Below are 17058 nucleotides of genomic sequence, written 5' to 3'. Positions count from 1 at the left end.
ATACCAAACATTTTGTCAAAAACAGAAAGTGTAAAAGAGAGGCAAGTGTGGATATTGGACTGCCAGTAAATGATGCTGGAGAGGTAATAATGAGGGACAAGGAAATAGCAAACAAACTAAATAAGTACTTTTCTTCAGTCTTCACTGTGGAGGTCATTTGCAGCATGGTAGAAGTGTCAGGTGTCAGCGGTCATGAAGTGAATTAAGTTCCCATTACTAGAGAGAAGGATCTTGGGAAACTGAGAGGTCTGAAGGTGGATAAGTCACCTGAACCAGATGGTGTACACCTCAGGATTCTGAAAGAGGTGACTGAAGAAGTTGTGGAGGCATTAGTAGTGATCTTTCAAAAATCACTAGATTCTGAAATGGTTCTGGAAGACTGGAAAATTGCGAATGACACTCCAAGAAGGAAGAATGGCAGAAGAAAGGAATTAGTCTGACCTCAGTGGTTGGGAAGATGTTGCAGTTGATCATTAAGGATATGATTTTGGTATACTTGGAGGCACATGATTAAACAGGCAGTAATCAGCATGGATTACTGAAAGGAAAATCTTGCCTGACAAATCTTTTGGAATTCTCTGAAGAAATAACAAGCAGGATAGACAAAGGAGAATCAGTTGACATTGTGTACTTGGATTTTCAGAAGGCCTTTGACAAGATGCCACACATGAGGCTACTTAACAAGCTACAAAGCCATGGTATCACAGGGAAGATTCCAGCATGGATAAAGCAGTGGTTGATTGGCAGGAGGCAAAGGAGCTTTGTCTGGCTGGCATCCAGTGAGTAGTGGTGTTCCACAAGGTTCTGTGTTGGGACCACTTCTTTTTACGTTATATGTCAATGGCTTGGATGATGGAATTAATGGCTTTGTTGCAAAGTTTGCAGACAATATGAAGATGGGTGGAGGGACAGGTAGTTTTGAGGAAGTAGAGAGGCTACAGGAGTTTGACAGATTTGGAGAATGGACAAAGAAATGGCATATGGAATTCAGTGACAGGAAGTATGTGGTCATGCTGTTTGGTAGAAAAATTGGAAAGAAAATACAAAAAATGGAGGCTCAAAGGGACTTGGGAGTTTTTGTGCAGGATTCCCTAAGTTTAATTTGCAGGTTGACTCTGTGGTGGAGAAGGCAAATGCAAGATTGGCATTCATTTCAAGAGGACCAAAATATTAATGCAAGGATGTAATGTTGAGACTTTATAAAGCACTGATGAGGCCTCACTTGGCATATTGTGAGCAGTTTTGGGCCTCTCAGCTTAGAAAGGATGTGTTGAAACTGGAGAGGGTTCAAAGGAGGTTCATGAAAATGATTCCAGGATTGAATCGCTTGTCATATGAAGAGCATCTGATGGCTCTGGGTTTGTCTTCATTGGAATTCAGAAGAATGAGGGGTGACCTCACTGAAACCTATCAAATGGTGAAAGGCTTTGATAGAGTGGATGTGGAGAGGATGTTTCCTGTGGTGGGAAAGTCTAAAACCAGAGGACGCAGCCTTGGAATAGAGGGGCGTCCTGTAGAACGGAGATGAGAAGGAATTTCTTTAGCCAAAGCATACTAAACCTGTGGAATTTGTTGCCACAGGCACTGTGGAGGCCAATTCTGTATGCATATTTTAGGCAGAGGTTGATAAATTCTTGATTGGTCAGGGCATGAAGGGATACGTGGAGAAGGCTGGAAATTGAGGCTGAGGGGAAAAACGGATCAACCATGACGAAATGGTGATGAAGACTCAATGGGCCAAATGGCCTAATTCTGCTCCTATGTTTTATGGTTTTATGATAAATTAAAGACTGTTCACTCTTAAAGTGGTGTAGTGTCTAACAACCACGCAAGTGAACAACAACTGACTCTAGTTAGAAACTGTTTGGCAACAGCCTCCTGTCCCAAATAAGCAGCATAGTGTCCCAAATAAATGAAGGGAATCCCAGCTATTGGCAGCTGTTGATGATGGATCAGGAAATGCATCACCTTCAGCAAAAGTCCTGACTAGGGATATTTAGTAAAAGGAGAACTTTTTATTCTGTGCTGATATACCTCAAATAGAGTGAAAATGTGTATTTACCTTAATGCATCAATTAATATCATAATATGTAGATACAAAGGACAGCATACGCTGGAAACTGTGACAACAATCTGGAGAAACTCAGCAGGTCAAGCAGAATCTATGGGAGGAAAAGGCTAGCCTACATTGTGGATGGAACTTCTACACACGTTTGCATAACAGCTAGTGCAACGGCTTTACTGGGCCAGTGATCATCGATCAGGGTTCAAATCTTGCCACTGTCTATAAGAAGTTTATATGTTCTACCAGTGACCATCTGTGTTCCCTCCAGGTGCTCCCGTTTCCTCCCACAGTCCAAAGATACACAGTTAGGTTGAGTGTTAGTAAGCTGTGGGCATGCTATGTTGGTGTTGAAAGCATGGTGACACTTGTGGGCTGCCCCCAGCTCAATCCTTGGACTGTATTGGTCATTGACACAGAAAGATACATTTAGATTAGATTATGAGAACGCTCAGTCCTCTTTTATTGTCATTTAGAAATGCATACCTGCACTAAGAAATGATACAATGTTTCTCCAGAGTGATATCACAGAAAACAAGACAGACCAAAGACTAACACTGACAGAACCACATAATTATAGCATATAGTTACAGCAGTACAAAGCAATACCATAATTTGATAAAGAACAGATCATAGGCACAGTAAAAAAAAAGTCTCAAAGTCCTGAGTCAATGGTCTCCTGAGTCTCCGATAGCAGGTGGAAAAAGGGAGAAACTCCCTGCCATAAACCTCCAGGCATCGTCAACTTGCTGATACCTTGGAAGCAGCCGACCCCAGCCAACCCTGAGTCTATCCGTCTGAAAACTCCAAGCTTCCGAGCAGCCTCTCTGATACAGCCTCCCGAGCACCATCCTCTGCCAAGCACCTTCGACCTCTCCCCGGCCGCTGAAACACGCAAAGCCCTCGGATTTCGGGGCTTTCAGCTCCGGAGATTCCGGTCACCACACATTAGCAGCGGTAGCAAAACAGGCATTTCAGAAGTTTTCCAGATGTTCTGCTGTGCTCTCACGTCTGTCTCCATCAAATCAGGATTGTGCATGGTCCCCTACTTGACAAATAACAGATATTCATCACCGAAGTGGCCGCGCGCGCTGTCGTTGTGCCACCATCTTCTCCCCCTTCCCGGTATGTTTCGATACATCGATATATATGTAATAGATAAAGGTAATCTTATATATTCTTCTCACCATGACTCACTGACATTAAGAGATGCAACCCTTTTCTACCCCTCTAGTTGAGTCAATCTGATAGATCAATGAGGCATTATGCACAAATGCAATAGTTTTGTGCTTAAAAGGCTTCCTTTCATGGTTAAATTTCATTTGCTATAACCATCTGAAATTGCTGCTTCCGTTTTGAACCAACACCAAGTTTCCTACTGCATCCTGCCCAAACCACCCCCTTTTCTGAGTGTATCAAATGATTTCTGAACTACACCAGGTGGTCAAACACAATATCAATAAATGGCATTGGGTTACTCTTCTTTATTTCAATGGAGTTTCAAGGGGACAGTACATTAATGAAGTTACCATTTTACAAAGCAGGACTACACAGCATATGGAAAATGCAAATTATAACACCCCTGTGCCTGTTCTTGATGCTTGAGACGAGCTCACTGCACATTAACATGAATGGTATATATAAATAAGCAAGTTCTTTGGCACTTCTGGCTTTTAATTTTTGCTAAATATTTTTTGACAAATAGCATTTCCAAAAAATCAAGGACAAATCTCCATACTTGAATTGCTTTTTTTTTTCTGTTGGAAATGGTATAGCTCCATGGATTATCAAAAATCACAGGGTTCAAATACTCTCTCTATACCTCTGTTCTCACCCTAATCTAATCACAGGACAATTTACAATGAGCAATTAACCTATTAATTGGTCCATCTTTGGACTGTGGGAGGAAACTGGAGCACCCAGAGAAAACTTACGCTTTCCATGGGGAGAACATACAATTTCTTTATAGAGGACACCAGGTTGAACTCCAAAGGCTGTTCTGAGCTGTAATAGTGTTGTGCTAACTCCTTTTCTATTGTGGTGCCCACATACAGCTTTTCCAGTGCATCTACCAATTCTAGCTAGTGCATGCATCCGGAACTATCTACAAGTATTGCTACACAGCCAAGAACCAGTAAAAGAAAATTCCTATTGAAATAAAAGAATAGATCAAAAGATATCAAGAGAAGAAAATAAGAATTTGATTAGCTGTGATCTAATAGGGGGAAAATTCCATCTTGCCAGCCAGGGTTCATGGCCTGGTGTTATGTAGTAGTGCTGGGATCAATGCTAAGGATAAAGGCCTGATGGTTGAATCCAAAGTCCAGAAATGGAGCTGGTTAGCAGGAGCCCCGGCTCTACAAATCCTTGCGAGACTGCCGGGGCAGTGAAGACCCAATGTATGTGTGTCCAGGTCTGCTGGAGGCTGGTTATTGTAACTCAGGGCAATCCAGAGTTCAGAGTTCAATTCTGGCTCCGTCTGTCTGGAGTTTGTATGTTCCTTCCCGTGAGTGTGGTTTTTCTCTGCGTGTTCCCGTTTCCTCCCACAGTCCAAAGACGTACCGGTCAGTAGGTTAACTGGTCATTGCAAATGGTCCTGTGATTAGGCTAGTGGTCAACAGGTGGGTGCTGGGGGACACAACTTGTTGGGCTGGAAAGGTCTGTGCAGCACAGTATCTCTAAATGAGTAAATAAAGATGGCCTGTCTTGTTGTTAGAGGACTGTGTATGTGGGTGGGTGAAAGGGAGGAAAGGGTTTGTTTTGCTGTCATTGTGTTACCTTTTATCGTTTAATTTGTTTCCTCTATTTCTGATCAAATCCTATTAAAAGTCAGTGAACCTGTTGATTGGCTTCAGCATCTCTCTCTCTCCCTCTCTCTCCCTCTCTCTCCCTCTCTCTCTCCCTCTCTCTCTCCCCCTCTCTCTCCCTCTCTCTCTCCCTCTCTCTCCCTCTCTCTCTCCCTCTCTCTCCCTCTCTCTCCCTCTCTCTCCCTCTCTCTCCCTCTCTCTCCCTCTCTCTCTCCCTCTCTCTCCCTCTCTCTCCCTCTCGGCACTTGGGCCATCTCTGCACATGCCTGATGACTCTGTTGTGTTCTGTGCTGGACACTTTGAACATGCTACGATGCCGCCAGAATATGTGGCGACAACTACGGACTTCCCCCAGCACACCCTTATTAATGGTTATTAATGCAGGTGACACACTTCACTGCATGTTTCGATGTACACATGGTAAATAAACTCAAATCTCAAATCTTGAATCCAGAATAGACGTCAGTAAATAAGTAACATGTCGAGAATTATGAGCACAAAACCCAGGAGTTCACCCTTAAATTTCCACAGCTAATGTGGGAGCCAATGTATGGTCCCATTGACTTCATAGGTGTTATATGTTCAAAAGCATCATCATCATGACAGCAGTAAATTCTCTTCATTTCATTCAGAGGTTTTGGGCTTCTGCATACATTTATGGGTATGCTTAAAGAGGAAGTTGATAGGTCCTTGATTAGTAAGGATGTCAAAAGTTACAGGAAAAGGCAGGTGAATGGAGTGGGGAAGGAGAAGTAAATAAGGCATGTCAATAGGTGCAGACTCAATAGGCCAAATGGCCTCTGTCTTATGGTCAACGTACATTCTTAGAATACCATAGCACAGAAGCAGGGTCTTTGACCTATCTAGAATGTGCCAAACTGTTAATCTGCCTGGTTCCATGGACCTCCACCCAGACCATAGTCCTCCATACCCTTCCCATCCATGTACCTATCTAAATTTCTCTTGTGTTGCAATCAAACCCACATCCACACTTCCCCTGACAACTTGTTCCACACTCTCACGTCTCTCTCAGTGAAGAAGTTTCTCATTCATGTTCCCCTTCCAGTTGTTTGGTCCTACTGGGAATATGTAGAATATATAGGCAAAAATAGATGCTTCAGGCAAATGCTGGAGGAACTCAACAGCATCTGTGGAGGTACAGAATCAATGTTTGGGTTGAGACCCTTCATCTGGACTGCTTTCTTTTCTGTTTGATATTCCAGCCTCTGTTCTACTTTCTGACTCCTTTGTGAAGTCTCTTCAAGAGGTGTCCACTGTGAAGTTTCACCCCTCTCACTACACCCCTTCTAACTTTTACTGTTCCTCTGCTCTTTCAATGCATTCCAGGCCAGAAGAAGTGTCTCAGCCCAAAACATCAACTATCCATTTCCCCAACACAGATGCTGCCTGAATCATCGAGTTCCTCCAGCATCCTCTGCATTACTTCAGATTCCAGTATTTGCAATGTCTTGTTACAACAAATCAAAGTTAGGCTGTTTAAATCAAGGCAATGAGAAATTTCTTTACTCAGAGAGTGGGAAGCTTTTGGATTTTCTTTACTCAGGACAACTTAGTTCAATCACTGAGTTATGTAATGCCCTGGTTAAGATTTTTACTGCCCTGCTGTAGATATGTAATTTTAGCACTTCTGTAAAAACAGTCTGTTCTGCTTTCTGCTTGTTTGGGTTTGAGCTGAGATAAGAAACTTGTTATTCCACTTAGGAATATGCTGTAAACCAATCAGGATAGTGGATGGGGAGAAGGTTCTGGAGAACGCTGGGTTGAAGGTCTTTGTTGGCAGGAGCTAGAGGAAGACAGACAGCTGAGGATGTCGTCCCTGTTGCACAAGGTGCTTTGTGCTGAATCACTTCAGGAAGGAAGAACCAGTGCTCCTGTGGGAGACCCATTTGTTCGAGATGGATTTCGAGCGAAGTTCGGAAGTTGGTGTGTGGTTTGATACAGACCGAGGGTTCAGTGAGTGAGTGGCAGACGTTCAGATAAGCTCCAATTTAAGTGCTTCTCTGACTGTTTAAGAGTAATGGGCCCATTTTGTTTTTCTTTTTTTTTCATTTTATAATAATTTGCTTAAATTAACATTCTTAAATATATTTCTTTACAAATTGTATGCAGTGTATGATCTGTTATTTCTTGCTGGGGGCAGTAAATCACACAGCATTCACACAAACCGGGCTTCGGTGGCGAGACATCCTAACCTCACGGATCTGGCAGAACCTAAGTTGTATACACCCGAGATGTATGAAACCGGAGAAAGATGGGTTTATCACTGCGGGATCCGGTGGCTGCCAGTGAGGGGCTAGCGAGCCGATATTCCTGGAACGGCCGAGAAGAAGGAGCTCCAATGTCCCGGATTGATTTCGCTGGATGCTGTGTGATTGCCCTGAGCATTGATCCAGTGGGTTGTGTGTTTAAGCCTGTGTTAAACTATTGTCCAGTAAAGTGATAAGTGGTTATGGACGCATCAGAGGTGGAGCACTGGTGTGAATAAATGGGATTACAGTAACTAATGCTTGTGTATTGAGTGGAGTGGATATTCGTAGCACAGGTGAATTGTTGGTGGGACTTTAAATACTGTTAAAGCAGTAGGAACAGTTACGATCATGGAGCGGAGGTTTGATAAAATGGCTGGCAAAGACCTTGTTTTAGTTCAGACTTGCAATGATGTAATGGCAGTGGATCTGCCCGGTACTATTGGGGCCCTGGAGAGGCAGGACCATGGGCTGTGCATACTTTCCAAGAAGGGGAGCGTGCAAGCGAGGGTGCTGAACTGAAAGTCGAGTTTCCCGTAGCTGAGGGAAGAGACTTTCAAGAAAAGTTTCTCTCGTTTCTGCGGAGTGAGGGGAAGGAGTTGCCTGATGTGAAGACCATAAGACAAAGGAGCAGAAGTCGGCCATTTAGCCCTTCGAGTCTGCTCCGCCATTTTATGATGAGCCGATCCATTCTCCCATTTAGTCCCACTCCCCTGCCTTCTCACCATAACTCTTGATGCCCTGGCTACTCAGATACCTATCAATCTCTGCCTTAAATACACCCAATGACTTGGCCTCCACTGCCGCCCGTGGCAACAAATTCCATAGATTCACCACCCTCTGACTAAAAAAATTTCTTCGCATCTCTGTTCTGAATGGGCGTCCTTCAATCCTTAAGTCACGCCCTCTCGTACTAGACTCCCCCGCCATGGGAAACAACTTTGCCACATCCACTCGGTCCATGCCTTTCAACATTCGAAATGTTTCTATGAGGTCTCCCCTCATTCTTCTAAACTCGGAAGAATACAGTCCAAGAGCAGACAAACGTTCCTCATATGTTAACCAAATATGTGAAAGGTCTACTGAGATCTTCAGCTGTTGACTCAAATTCTGAGCTCATTTTGGTTATTACGTCACTGGTTGATAAATGCAGAAGTATATCTGCGGAGGGCCGAAGTTATTGTACGCCGGGAGTGTTCTCTGGGGTCAAGCCCACACCTGATGGGGAAAAAGAATATGAGAGTGGGCTGAACAGACATCTCAGTTACTAGCTGAGTGGCAGTGCTCAGAGAGCATGAAAAAAAACAGAAACTGGTAGAGAGCTTAAAGGGCCCGGCAGCTGATATGGTGAGGTTCCTCAAGGCAGAAAATCCATGAGCCATGTAGCTAGTTATCTACAAGTTCTGGAAGATGCATTTGGCACTGCTGGAAGTGCATTCAATCTTAGGATAAAGTTTAGGCACACATTTCAGGAGGAAGGAGGGAAGTTGTCTGCCTACATTTTCAGATTGGAATAGTTGCTGCACAGCTTGTGCCACAAAGGAGCATTCAACCGTCTGAGAGAAATTGCTTGAGGATGCAGCAAGTTGTATGTTCCATTAAAAAAAACTTGCACAACCTTAATCACTCCCTCAGTATGGCAACATTATGACCACTTTGCACTCCAATGGACATTTTGTTCTAACTGTGATTATTCGTGCATGTTTTTTTCTTGTGAACATTGCATCTCTGATGATATGTGCCTGTGATGCTACTGTAGTTATGTTTTCTTTCAACAAACACAAGAGATTCTATAGATGGTGGTAATCCAGAGCAACACACAGACAATGCTGGAAGAACTCAGTAAGTCAGGCAGCTTCTATGGTGAGGAATAAACAGCTGATGTTTCGGACTGAAACCCTTCATTGGGACTGGAAAGAAAGGGGAAAAGTCAGAATAAGAAGATGAGGGGGGAGGAGGAGAACAATCTGTCAAGTGATAGGTGAGACCAGGTGAGGAGGAAGGTAGGAAGGTGGCTGGATGGGGGGAGGGAGGATGAAGTGAGAAGCTGAGAGGTGATGGGTAGAAGAGGCAAAGGGCTGAAGAAGGAACCTGATAGGAGAGTGGACCATGGAGACAGGGAAGGAGGAGGGGCACCAGAGGGAGGTGATGGGCAGGTGAGGAGAAGGGGAAGGTTAAGAGGGGAGCCAGAATGGAGAATAGAAAAAGAAAGAAGAGGGATGGGGAAGAAATCACTGGAAGTTAGAGATATCAATGTTCATGCTTACATATTGGAGGCTACTGAGAGGGGATATGCATTAAGCTTTTTATTGTATTCTGCATATGACAATAAACTTAACTTGGTTTTCTGCTCTGGATGGTTAGACTCCAGCCAATATTCAGTAACCCATAGGTTGAATGGCAGCCTGTGAATTTGCAGTTGTGTATTCCTCAGACTCTTTATGTCATTGCCTTTGCTGTGTCCAATTATCAAGTTAAAGGAACAATTTCAGAGAAATTACCAGAGAAAATTTATTGAAGAACCTATTGAACAACCTGAACCATGCAGATAACTTAACATATTACAAGTGGCACTCGTGTGATTGATTCCCTTGTGAATGATAGAGAGTTAGAATCATTTAAACAGTTGCCTGTTTATAATCATAATGCAACGTGCTGAGAATACTCATCGGGTTAGACAATGTCTATGGACAAAGAAACTGCGTTAGCATATCAGAGCAATGACTTTCATCATGAATGGGGAAAGTTAATATAGAAGCAAGTACAAAGTTAAAGAGAAAGTCAACAGGGCCCTTTCGTTACAACTTAGCAAAAGCTGGAGAGGGTTGTGTACTCAATGAGCTCCATCACAGGAACAATTTCTGACTTCAGTTATACCGGTGCCTGAAAAGACTGTGGTAGTCTGCCTCAATGATTATCATCCAGTAGCACTTACGTCCACAGCGATAAAGTGTTTTGAGGTTGGTGATGAAACAGCTTGGATCCACTCCAATTTGCCCAGCAGTACAATAGGTTCACAGTGGATGCTATTTCATTGGCTCTTCACTCAACCCCAGAGCATCTGAACAGCAAAGGTACATATATCAGAATGCTCTCTATCGATGACAGCTCAGCATTCAATACTATCAACCCCTCACAACTAATATAAGAGGTTCATGACCTTAGCCTCAATATCTCCTTGTGCAATTGGATCCTCAATTTCTTCACCTGCAGACCCTAGTAAGTTTGAATTAGCATCAACATCTCCTCCAGTCTCTATCAGCACTGGTGTACCATAAGGCTGTGAGCTTAGCCCCCTGCTCTACCCATTTCACACTTATGACTGTATGACTAACCACAGCTCCAATTCCATATTTAAGTTTACTTACGACACTACTGTTGTAAACTAAATCAAAGGTGGTGATGAATCAGCATATAGAAGGGAGATTGAAAATCTGGCTGAGTGGTGCCACAGCAACAAGCTTGCACTCAATGTCAGCAAGACCAGAGAGCTGACTGTAGACTGTAGAGCTGACTGGAGGAGGTAACCAGAGGTCCATGAGCCAGTCCTCAGCCGGGGATCAGAGGTGGAGAGGGTCAGCAACTTTAAATTCCTCTGTGTTATCATTTTCAGAGGACCTGTCCTGGGCCCAACACGTAAGTGCAATTACAAAGAACACACTGCAGTGCCTCTACTGTTTTAGAAGTTTGTGAATATTCAGCATGACATCTAAAATTTATATAGGTGTGTGGTGGAAAGTATATTGACTGGCTGCATCACAGACTAGTATGGAAACACCAATGCCCTTGAACAGAATATCCTACAGATGTAATGGATTTGGCCATTCCAATATAGGTAAAGCCTTGCCCACCGTTGAGCACATCTACATGGAGCATTATCACAGGAAAGCAGCGTCCATCATCAGGGAATCCGGCTGCCCATTATCTCTTTTCACTGCCGCTTCAGGAAGGTGGTACAGGAGTTTTAGGACTCACACCACCAGGTTCAGGAACAGTTAATACCCCTCAGCCATCAGGCTCTTGAACCAAATGGAATAACACTTGCTCAATCTCTGATCTGTTTTCTCAACTTATGGACTTACTTTCAAGGACTTTTCATCTCATGTTCTTGATATCTATTGTTTTTTATTTATTGTAAAGAAGAGGATAAAGACATAAATTTTGGAAATACAGATTTAGAAAAGGAAGATTAGAATGGCAACAAGGAGTAGGGGAGCAGCTGGTTAAGTGGTGTCCATCAAAAACCTTCTCACTCAATGTCAGCAAGACCGAGGATTTGGTTGTGGACTTCAGGAGCGTGAAGTTAGAAGAACACACACCAGTTCTCATTGAGGGGTCAGCGGTTGATAGGGTGAGAAGCTTCAGGTTCCTGGGCATCGACATCTCAGAGGATCTGTCCTGGGCCTAAACCATTGATATAATCATGAGGCAGGCACATCAACAGCTTTACTTCATTAGGAATTTGGGGAGATCTGTTCGTATGTCACCAAAGACTGCAGCAAATTTCTGCCTACTTATAGTGGGAGCAGTTTGACCATTCGCATTGCTGTCTGGTATGGAAGCTACAATGCTCAGGCTAAAAAATGTTACAAAGGATTGTAGACTCAGCCAGCTCCATCACGAGCACAATCCTGCCCACTGTTGAGGATAGCAAAAGGCAATGCCTTAAGGCAGCATCCATAATTAAGGACCCTCACCTCTCCATCCAGAATATGGCCTCTACTCATTACTGCCTTCAGAGAGGAGCGAAAGACCCATAATGCACATTTTTTGGGACAGCTTCTATGCTGCCAACATCAGATTGCTGAACAGTCCATGAATTCATGAGCACCACCCCTTTCTATTCCTCTTGGGCACCATTTGCCCTTTTGTAACCTGTGGTAATGGTCATCTCCGGCGCTCTACTGCTGCTACAAAACAACAATTTTCACAGTCTACATCAGTAGTGATACACTTGATTCTGAACTTGCTGAATTCTGTGCTGAGACCAAGGCTTGTCATAAAAGGTTCCCAGTGATGGTATTAGTTTAGGAAGTTAAATACATATCAAGTTAGTAACGAACTAAGATGAAAAAAAAGCACAGATTGGCAGAGTCGCCACCTTATCCTTCTTAAGGACTGGTTTGCAACTTCTGTGGCACTTGGACCCTGGTGGAGATATAATTTTAACAATAGACAATACACAGCAGGTGCAGGAGTAGGCCATTTGACCCTTCGAGCCAGCACCGCCGTCCATTGTGATCATGGCTGATCATCCACGATCAGTATCCAGTTCCTGTCTTATCCCCATAACCTTTGATTCCGCCATCTTTAAGAGCTCCATCCATCTCTTTCTTGAAAGCATCCAGAGACTTGGCCTCCACTGCCTTCTGGGGCAGAGCATTCCATATATCCACCACTCTCTGGGTGAAAAAGTTTTTCCTCAACTCTGTTCAATTCCCCTTATTATGAAGGCCATCATGCATTAGCCTTCTTCACTGCCTGCTGTACTTGCATGCTTACTTTCAGTGACTGATGTACAAGAACACCTCGATCTCGTTGTACTTCCCCTTTTCCTAACTTGACTCCATTTAGCTAATAATCTGCCTTCCTGTTCTTACCACCAAAGTGGATAACCTCACATTTATCCATATTAAACTGCATCTGCCATGCATCTATCTGCCCACTCACCCAGCCTGTCCAAGTCACCCTGCATTCTCATAACATCCTCCACACATTTCACACTGCCACCCAGCTTTGTGTCATCTGCAAATTTGCTAATGTTACTTTTAATCCCTTCATCTAAATCATTACTGTATATTGTAAACAGCTGCAGTCCCAGCACTGAACCCTGCGGTACCCCACTGGTCACCGCCTGCCATTCCGAAAGGGACCTGTTAATCGCTACTCTTTGTTTCTTGTCAGCCAGCCAATTTTCAATCCATGTCAGTACTCTGCCCCCAATACCATGTGCCCTAATTTTGCCCACTAATCTCCTATGTGGGACTTTATCAAAGGCTTTCTGAAAGTCCAGGTATACTACATCCACTGGCTCTCCCTTGTCCATTTTCATAGTTACATCCTCAACTTATTAGAATAACACTGAATGAGGCCATTCAGCCCATCAGATGCATAGCACTGAGTAATCACACAGGTTAAATTGTCCTCCCTTTATTTCTTTCTGACTGAGTGTATTCTTTTTTACACACCCATCAACAATAATTTGTTAACCATTTAAAGTCTGGTTTATATACAGTAGCCAAGTAACTAGCCAGGATTATGTAGAATAGCCAATTAACCTACCAGTGCCTCTGAAATCTAGGAGGAAAATGGAACATCCAGTAATTCCAAGATCAGGACTAAATCCAGATCCCTGGAGCAGTGACACAGTAGAACTGCCTGCTATGTCACTTGCTACATATTACACCTATTCTTAACTCAACAGGCATTTTTCTGAAGTGGCATGTAATTGAACAAGCCACAGATTGTTGGCTTGAATCACTTGGTTGGTGGGTTAAGGTTTATTTGTTCCATATTTCCATTGCTTTCAACCCACAGTTCTTCACCCCCTTCAAAAACACAGAAATACACGGTGAAGAGGGCATCTGTGGCAAGCGGTGGATGCAAAAACAGCAGAAAAAGTTCACCTTACATCATTATCATTCTATGGCTGACTATAGTCTACTCCACCTATTCCTTGAAGATATTGGGACAATAAAGGAACAGAGCCACTCTCACCTGCAAGCTTCACATCAATTCACATAGACAAGCAACTGGTGATGGAGTTCATAAAATGGCTTGCACTCTGGGTTCAATCGTGGTGTCAGATGCTGTCTGCATGGACATTGCACACCCTCCCTGCGAAAACATACATTTCCTCCCAAATAGCAAAAAACAAGCAGATTAATTGGTCAAATCATTGCATATACTTAAAGGAGAAATTGATAGATTTTTGATTAGTAAGGGTGTCAAAGGTTATAGGGAGAAAGCAGGAAAATGGGGTTGGGAAGAAAAATAAATCAGCCAGGATGGATTGGAGGAGCACACTCGATGAGCCAAGTCGATTCTTTATTTATTTATAGAAACAGCACTGAATAAGCCTTCCAGCCCTTTGAGAAGTGCTGCCAGCAATCCCCCAATTTATATTCCTATGTCTTATGGCCCACGACCATCCATCATTTATTACCAATGTACATAGTCTTCATCTCTTTCCCATCTTGCTACAAGAATTAGAAGGTTAAATTTATGCTTGGTTTTGGGATTAGATACTGAGAATCTTTTATTTTTTTAACAATTGAGAAGGATATGGGTCACAGGAGCAGATGGAATGTGAATTTCCATATGAATTTCCACTGGGTGAAATTAGCTTTTCGAGGCTAATAATTCTGTGTTTGATTCTGGCAAGTTTTGCTCTCCCTAAACAATTAGCCTAATTCTGCTCTGATGTCTTAAGGTCTTTAAAAGTCACAGTGTAAATTGCCCCTGTAAACAGGTGAGTGGCAGTTCACAATGAAGGGCTGTTTTTGAGAATCTGTGGAAAATTAAAACATGGGAATAGCATTAGAGTTATCCTCAGTGAGCTCCCCATTATACATTTACCTGTCTTGCCTCACACAGATGGGTCAATATCATTAGCTCTATGGGCAGGTAGTGTGGTGAGGGGAATGGGGGGAGTTTTCAATAGTGACCTTGACATTGATATCCTTATCTCAAATGAAACAAATAATTATTTTGTTTTGAGTTCAAGGTTCAAAGTTTAAAGTGACCATTTTCTACTTAAAGATTCACTTTAACAGACATTTACAAGTAAAAAAAACAATAGAATTGACAAAAAACTATTCATAAACAGGCAAAGACTGATAATGTGCAGAAAAAACTGCAAATAAAAATAAATAATACTGAGAACGTGAGGTGTAAAGTGAGTCTGTAGTTCTAATTAGTTCAGAGGATTAGTGAATGAAGTTAGAAACATAGAAAATAGGTGCAGGAGTAGGCCATTCGGCCCTTCCAGCCTGCACCGCCATTCAGTATGATCATGGCTGATCATCCAACTCAGAACCCTGTACCAGCCTTCCCTCCATACCCCTGATCCCTTTAGCCACAAGGGCCATATCTAACTCCCTCTTAAATATAGCCAATGAACTGGCCTCAACTGTTTCCTGTGGCAGAGAATTCCACAGATTCACCACTCTCTGTGTGAAGAAGTTTCTCCAAATCTCGATCCTAAAAGGCTTCCCCTTTATCCTCAAACTGTGACCCCTTGTTCTGGACTTCCCCAACCTCGGGAACAATCTTCCTGAATCTAGCCTGTCCAATCCCTTTAGGATTTTATATGCTTCAATAAGATCCCCCCCAATCTTCTAAATTCCAGTGAGTATAAGCCTAGTCGATCCAGTCTTTCATCATATGAAAGTCCTGCCATCCCAGGAATCAATCTGGTGAACCTTCTTTGTACTCCCTCTATGACAAGAATGTCTTTCCTCAGATTAGGGAACCAAAACTGCACACAATACTCCAGGTGTGGTCTCACCAAGGCCTTGTACAACTGCAGTAGTACCTCCCTGCTCCTGTACTCGAACCCTCTTGCTATAAATGCCAGCATACCATTCGCCTTTTTCACCGCCTGCTGTACCTGCAGGCCCACTTTCAATGACTGGTGTATAATGACACCCAGTTCTCGTTGCACCTCCCCTTTTCCTAATCGGCCACCATTCAGATAATAATCTGTTTTCCTGTTTTTGCTGCCAAAGTGGATAACCTCACATTTATCCACATTAAAATGCATCTGCCATGAATTTGCCCACTCGCCTAACCTATCCAAGTCACCCTGCATCCTCCTCACAGCTAACACTGCCGCCCAGCTTGGTGTCATCCGCAAACTTGGAGATGCTGCATTTAATTCCCTCGTCTAAGTCATTAATATATATTGTAAACAACTGGGGTCCCAGCACTGAGCCTTGCGGTACCCCACTAGTCACTGCCTGCCATTCTGAAAAGGTCCTGTTTATTCCCACTCTTTGCTTCCTGTCTGCCAACCAATTCTCTATCCATATCAATACCTTACCCCCAATACCGTGTGCATTAAGTTTGCACACTAATCTCCTGTGTGGGACCTTGTCAAAAGCCTTTTGAAAATCCAAATATACCACATCCACTGGTTCTCCCCTATCCACTCTACTAGTTACATCCTCAAAAAATTCTATGAGATTCGTCAGACATGATTGTCCTTTCACAAATCCATGCTGACTTTGTCGACGCTGGTTCAGGAGCCTGATGGCTGTAGGGTAATACTCTTCCTCAACCTGGTGGTGTGGCACCTAAGGCTTCTGTACCTCCTGCCTGATCATAGTAGTGAGAAAAGAGTATGGACTAGATGGCAGGGGTCTTTGATGATGATGCTACTTTCTAGTGACAGCATTCCATGCAAATCTACTCAAAGGCAGGACGGACTTTGCCTGTGACAGACAGGGCTTGATCCACCACTTTACCATTCCTGGGCATTGATGTTTCCATACCAGCTTGTGACGCAAGTAGAAAGGATATTCAGTGATGTATTTTAGCTCTTACATTTATAGCATTTTCGGGTGTTTATATACATCTTGTAAAACTGAGAACACTTTTACAACATGTATGACCTGCCCGATAGATTGCAAGCCACATATTCATTTGATTTAATAGCATTTTCCTCCCCCAGTTTGCTATTATGACAAGTCATAGAGAATAAACAAATGTTCTTTCTGAAATAATCGCTAGAAGCTGTACTATAAACATAAAAATGACAAATTCAGTCAAATAGTATATGTTTGTATGAAGCTGAAATATTTTCAACCCTAAAAGCTGCAGGAAAAGAAAATGTTTATACAGTGATGAGCTGCTGGCCTTTCCAGTCCCGAGACATCTGCCTTTGATCTATCTCTCGGTTCTTATTCTATATAGTGTAGTA

The 17058-nt window shown here is 43.0% G+C and overlaps 1 protein-coding gene and 1 long non-coding RNA gene across 2 annotated transcripts in view; one reads left to right on the top strand and one right to left on the bottom strand.

Annotated features, from left to right (window-relative positions):
* LOC134346865 (contactin-associated protein-like 5) overlaps positions 1–17058 on the bottom strand; it is a 1591243-nt gene that overhangs the window by 1489042 nt on the left and 85143 nt on the right. The window lies entirely within an intron of this gene.
* The window catches only part of LOC134346866 (uncharacterized), a 164278-nt gene continuing 153911 nt past the window's right edge, over positions 6692–17058 (top strand). The window contains exon 1 of the long non-coding RNA XR_010018044.1: positions 6692–6847. This is a non-coding gene — a long non-coding RNA (uncharacterized LOC134346866). The remainder of the gene's footprint in view (positions 6848–17058) is intronic.

This window comes from Mobula hypostoma, chromosome 5, assembly GCF_963921235.1.
Source record: "Mobula hypostoma chromosome 5, sMobHyp1.1, whole genome shotgun sequence".
In the NCBI taxonomy this organism is placed as follows: Eukaryota; Metazoa; Chordata; class Chondrichthyes; order Myliobatiformes; family Myliobatidae; genus Mobula; species Mobula hypostoma.
Note: the sequence above shows the minus strand (reverse complement) of the source record. Positions and strands in the feature narration are given on the sequence as shown.